This window comes from Phoenix dactylifera, chromosome 10, assembly GCF_051530095.1.
Source record: "Phoenix dactylifera cultivar Ajwa chromosome 10, Ajwa_hap1_PhDact_Kaust_v1.1, whole genome shotgun sequence".
NCBI classification, from domain to species: domain Eukaryota; kingdom Viridiplantae; phylum Streptophyta; class Magnoliopsida; order Arecales; family Arecaceae; genus Phoenix; species Phoenix dactylifera.
Genome location: NC_143199.1, coordinates 12,782,593 through 12,788,553, shown reverse-complemented (window position 1 = coordinate 12,788,553; position 5,961 = coordinate 12,782,593). Strand labels below are relative to the sequence as shown.

General features: G+C 38.5%; 1 non-coding gene across 1 annotated transcript; it reads right to left on the bottom strand.

The window, feature by feature from the left end:
• Positions 1–336: 336 nt before the first annotated feature.
• On the bottom strand, positions 337–442 carry LOC120111437 (small nucleolar RNA R71). Its single transcript, XR_005512623.1, has one exon. It is a non-coding gene; the product is annotated as a small nucleolar RNA R71 (small nucleolar RNA).
• Between the last annotated feature and the right edge of the window lie 5,519 nt (positions 443–5,961).

Genomic DNA, 5,961 nt, shown 5'->3' with positions numbered 1-5,961 from the left:
CTCCCACTATTTACACTTCCCCATCTTGCATTCGATTACCTGAGGTAGCAGCTGTACAATATGAAATAAAGTCTAGTGTGATCCAAATGCTTCCATCTTTTTATGGGCTCACCAATGAAGATCCATATAAACACCTAGATGAATTCCTTGAGATTTGCACCACTGTCAAGATTCAGAATTTCACTGATGATGCTCTGAAACTTAGATTATTCCCCTTCTCCCTTAAAGATAGAGCCAAGCAATGGTTGAATTCTTTAGAAGCCAACTCGATTCATTCCTGGGGTCAAATGCAACAAGAATTCTTAAAAAAATACTTTTCCATAGGAAGAACGAACCAGTTTAGACGTGCTATCACAAGCTTCTCCCAAACTGAGGGAGAAGAATTTCATGAAACTTGGGAGAGATTTCGGGACCTAATCCGTAAATGCCCACATCATCAAATACCTAAGTGGCAGCTAGTGCAATGCTTCTATGACGGATTGACTGATCAAAACCGTCAGATGATTGATGCCGCATGTGGGGGGACATTCATGCTTCAAAATGAGCATGAAGCATGGAAATTATTTGAAAATCTAAATGAAAACTCCCTCCACCATGCTTCATGTTCTCGTCAAGCACCCCCGAGTTCTCAAAGAAAAGGGACAATTTGTGAAATAAGTCATTCTATGGACCTGTCTAGCAAGGTAGATGCATTGTCCCATAAGATTGACCAACTGATGATAGGTGGGCATTACATGAACTCTTCCCAAGCACAAGTGTGTACTATTTGTTCTAGCCCATCCCACCCTATTCATGAGTGCCCCTCAGCACCCCAATATCCCGAACTCGCGCAAGAACACATCAATGCTGCTCAAACACAGCCCAGACCGGGTAATGACCCATTTTCCAATACATATAATCCGGGATGGCGAAATCATCCAAACTTTTCTTGGAAGCAGCAAGCTTCGAACACAGCCCAACCCTATTCCCAAAATTTTCAAAATTCTCAGAATTTTCAAACCCAACAAAATATTCATCCCTACCGTCCCTCAACTCAATTTCAACACATTCTTCCTCCACCCCAAAGAAACACAGCCTTTGAGGAGAAAGTGTTGAACGCCCTTCAAGGTTTGGAAACCATTACACAATTAGTGCACTCTCATACGCAATCAATCGCCAAGCTAGAATCCCAAATGGGTCAACTAGCTAATGCACTAAACAAGCGAGAGGAAGGAAAGCTTCCAAGCCAACCACTAAGTAATCCTAGGGGACAATACATGGCTCAAGAAAATCAACTAAATGCAATTCATCATGAACAAGCCAATGCTTTGACTACCCTAAGGAATGGACGTGTAGTAGACAATAAGATTGGGGAGGACAACAATAAGGAAGATGAAGAAGAGGATAGAAATGTGTCAAATGAAAAACCTTCTTCTTCTTCTTCACCTAGTCCACCTTCTGCCAAAACTCATATCCCAAAGGCCCCATATCCTGAAGCTCTTACTTCACCCTCTCCATTTGGCAAAAAGGGAACTTCATTAGAAGAGATGATGGAGGTCTTCAAACAAGTTAAAATCAACCTCCCACTCCTTGATGCCATCAGACAAGTTCCCTCCTATGCCAAATTTCTCAAAGACCTTTGTACACAAAAGCGAAAATCTAGGACACATGTGCCTAAAAAGGTCTTTCTAACTGAGCAAGTGAGTTCTATTCTCCAACACAACACCCCTCCAAAATTCAAAGATCCTGGTGCTCCCACCATCTCCTGTGTCTTAGGAAATAATTTCATTGATCGAGCACTCTTAGATCTAGGGGCAAGTGTCAACCTTTTACCTTATTCAGTTTATGAGAAACTTGGTTTAGGTGAGTTAAAACCAACCTCGGTATCCCTTCAATTGGCTGATCGATCTGTAAAAACACCACGTGGGATAATTGAAGATGTTCTTGTCAAGGTAGATAAATTCTATTTTCCAGTAGATTTCATTGTCCTTGATATGGAACATGAGCCCAATCCTAATAAACAAATCCCTGTGATCCTTGGGCGGCCCTTTTTAGCAACAGCCAATGCATGCATCAATTGTAGAACAGGGGTAATGAACATATCATTTGGGAACATGAAGGTAAAATTAAATGTGTTCAATGCGGCCGACCAACCCGCAAGGGAAATTGAGTGTTATATGATAGACAAAATAGATGACCTCATAGAAGGAGATGCAAAAACTATCTCACTATGTCTGGCTGAAGACAATAAACTTAGCGCTTGTTGGGAGGCAACCCAATTCTCTTAGATTATTTTTTAACATTGAGGACAATGTTAGGTTTAGGTTTGGGGGTATTCATCTTGATTTTCATCCCAAAAAAAAAAAAATAAAAATAAAAATAAAAAAATAAAAAAAATATAAAAAAATAAAAAAATAAAAAAATAAAATAAAAAATAAAAAATAATAATAATAAAATCATTTTTTTAAAAAAGAAAAAAAATAAAAAATAAAAATATTTTTTTTATGTGTTTATTTTCATTTTTTATAAAATAATAAAAAAATATTAAAAAAAAAGTTTTTGTTAAAAAAAATTCTAATTTATATACATTTATGCGAGAATGATAAACACACAAGGTATATAAAATCTAAAAAGCCCAATGACTAGTGGGAAGTAATACAAATTTAAGTTCTTTTTATTAAGTCTCTCTTAGGGAGTTGTAAGCTAATTAATACTTTGGAATTTCACTACACACTGGCCGACTCTTCTAAGGTCTAGGCTCGACATTATGTTGAGAGTATGGTAGCAACCTTGGACCCTGATGAATCATACTTATCTAGTCCAAAAAAAAAAAAAAAAATCATCAATAATAATGGATTTAGTCAGGAACATCGAAAAGGGCTACCTATTGTCAAAGGTCAAGTGGGCTTGTGATGGGACTCCGAGCATAAGTCCGTAGGGGAGTCTTGATGCCCGACACCTTATGCCAACTGGTGTGAGAGTTGTCGACTGATTGCTCGTTACACGGAGAAATCACCACAAGAGTAAAAGTGCACAATTTATATATCTTTCTTAAAAAAGAAAAGAAAAAAAAGGAAAAAATGCTGTATTGACCGAAAAGACAATAGTGTGAAAGCCGTCATTGTAAAAATTCAAGTAAACTGGAATATTACAGATAAAGCCCGTGAGGTACTAAAGTAAACATCCACAACTCTCGAAATCCTGCAGATAAGATGATTTTGAATCAGTGAGTAGGTTCCTTCGACCAATCCTTGGAAACTACTGGTATTAGCAATATTTTGGAGATCCGAACTCTTAGCTTGGGTACGGTCCAGATTTTACCGAGCACTCCAGTATAAATAAGTCTTACAACTCCCTAAAAGGAAACTTAATGACTTTAACTTAGATTGCATACTAATCTAGAATTTGGGCTGACTTAGTATATAAAACCGTGTGTGCTTTGAAATTCTTATCATTTATGTATCTTAAATTAGATTTTAATTAAAAAAAAAGTTTTTTTTTTCCTAGCTAGTATGCACTTGGAATTTGAAGTTTCATCAATCGAATTAAAAAAAAAAAAAAACAACAACAACAACAACAAATTAATCATAACAATAAATGATATTGAAGTTTGTGGGTATCTTCACAGGAAACCCTCACGAGACTATAACTCGTCCACTAAGGTAACCTAGGGGTTTAAAGCCTTGTTACATATGGTAAATGTAACCGCGATGCCTGCGAAAGTGAGTTAGAATTCTTCTTTAATTTTGCTCGAGGACTAGCAAAACATAGGTTTGGGGGTGTGATAAGTGCTTAATAATTTATAATTTAGTTATCTTTCCATAGCACTTATCAATGTTTTTAAACTGATAAATACATATTTTACCATGAAATTGAATAAACATTGAATTAAATTTAAATTATGGTAAGAGGTAAATAATTCTTTTCTCAAAACAGACTCTAAACTTGTCTCTCTCCTGGTTATAATCTTTCATGAAAACATATAAGGAGGAGATTGTGTTGACCCGATTTGGTAACCTAATGGAGTTTTAATCAAGCTAAGGCTATAATTAAATGGGTTTTGGTCCTAATTAGATTGAAAGCTATAATTAATTATTTTTGTATGGGGAAAATGTTTGATTAATGTTATTAAGTCACGGTCCTGTTTTTAGTTTTATCGAGTCCGGTCTGAAGCAGTTTAGCAATAATTGAATTTAAATAACATTGGGCTCGAGATCAAGTTCAAGCAAATTAAAGATCATAACCTACCTCAAATCCAAAGCCAATTCCCAAACCAATCCTATTCCTTTCCCGCGACCACTATCCAAGCAATCCAACGGTTCAGAAACTCCCGTCTCCGCATCACATTTCCAAACTAAGCAAAATAGAGTAGATCCTTGTTTTAAATTTATATATGCCCATTTTCATGTCAAAATAAAGCAAGAAAAATAATTTTTCCCAAAAATTACCGGAATCACTGTTCAGGTGAACAGTATTCCGAGGTAACACTGTTCATATGAACAGTGTTCCGTGAAAAACACTGTTCATATGAACAGTGTTAAAAAAAATATATAATATATAAGCCACTGTTTATCTTCTTCCTCCCTCCTTGCATCAGGGCCGTCCACCTTCCTCCCGTCGATCCCGCGTCGTGCCCACCGCGTTCATGCCATCTCCTCTTCCGGATTCCCAGCTCCTCCGCCATCAACCACGTGCGGCATCTCCTCTTCCGGATTTCCAGCTCCACGCCGTGACCAGCGCCTCCGCACGGCTGCCATTCCGAGCAACCGAGACAGCATCGCATCCCAGCGTATCACGCCATGGATCCGATCACTTTCTTCTTCCGCTTCCCCCCCAGCATCCTGTTTCTCCGCCATCAACCGGTGCAGCCTCTCTTCCCAGCTCCTCCGCCATCAAATCTCTGTGATTCAGCCTTCTCCGCGATCATCGTCTGCCCAGCCGTCCGTGATCGGCTCGTCCAGCTCCATTGATCCGGCCATCTGCATTCAACCCGGCGCTCCACGGATCATGCTTTCCTCCCGAGATCCAGCCATTCGCCATTTTCGTCCGCAAGCTGCCCTCCAGCATCACGCCCCGAAATTAGCCGCCCGTGATCTCTTCTCCCTTCCCGAATGAGCACACTGGATGACTATAAAAGAGGGAGAGCTCGGTTGAGAAGAAGAGAAAGAGGGGAGAACCCCTGTTTCGGTGAAGAAGAAGAAGAAGAAAGCCGAGAGAAAGAAATAAAAAAAAAGAAGAGAGAGGGGAGGAAAGAGAAGAGTTTGTGTTATTCTGGGAAGAATGAGAGGTGAAGGCTTTCATTTGAAGATGGAAGGACATCCGGCCACCATGCGCGGCTGAACACCTAGTCTAGGGCTGGATGAAGCCCTAGCAATGTAACAGGGCATTGTAGTTCTTACTCTTTTAATCTTTTTGGAGTTTGTTTAAATTCTCATTCTCAATGAAAAATTATTTTATGATGTTTAAACCTTGAGCATGCCATTTACTATTCATGTTGCTAAAGTAGTCTAAGATGATCCATGCCTAGGAAGATGAGATGTGCTACACCCTAGATTAGCATACTTAGGTAGACACTTCATGCTATACCGAAGATGGATCTTCCTAAAACTCTTTATGCTTTTATTTTATAAGGCTTGTAGCCAAAATTGCATGCCTCTCCAAAAGATAAGATTAAGAACACAATCCTTGATGCAATGCTATGTGGTGGATTCCAAACCCTAGATCTATTTACTTTGATAAAATTTCAATCCGTACTCATAGTTTGATTTAGTTAAATCAAGTTAGCAAATCCTTCTTGTTGATTTATTTTTAAAAGAAAAATAACTTATTCTTCAATCCCTGTGGACCGACACCCGTAATCACTATCCTACAGGATACGTGCTATTGCGTGGTTTATTTTTGAAATTGAAATAACCGATCACTTGAGGCTTGTTATTTGGTTAGTATATCTTATACATCAATCATGAACCAAATTGCAATTCA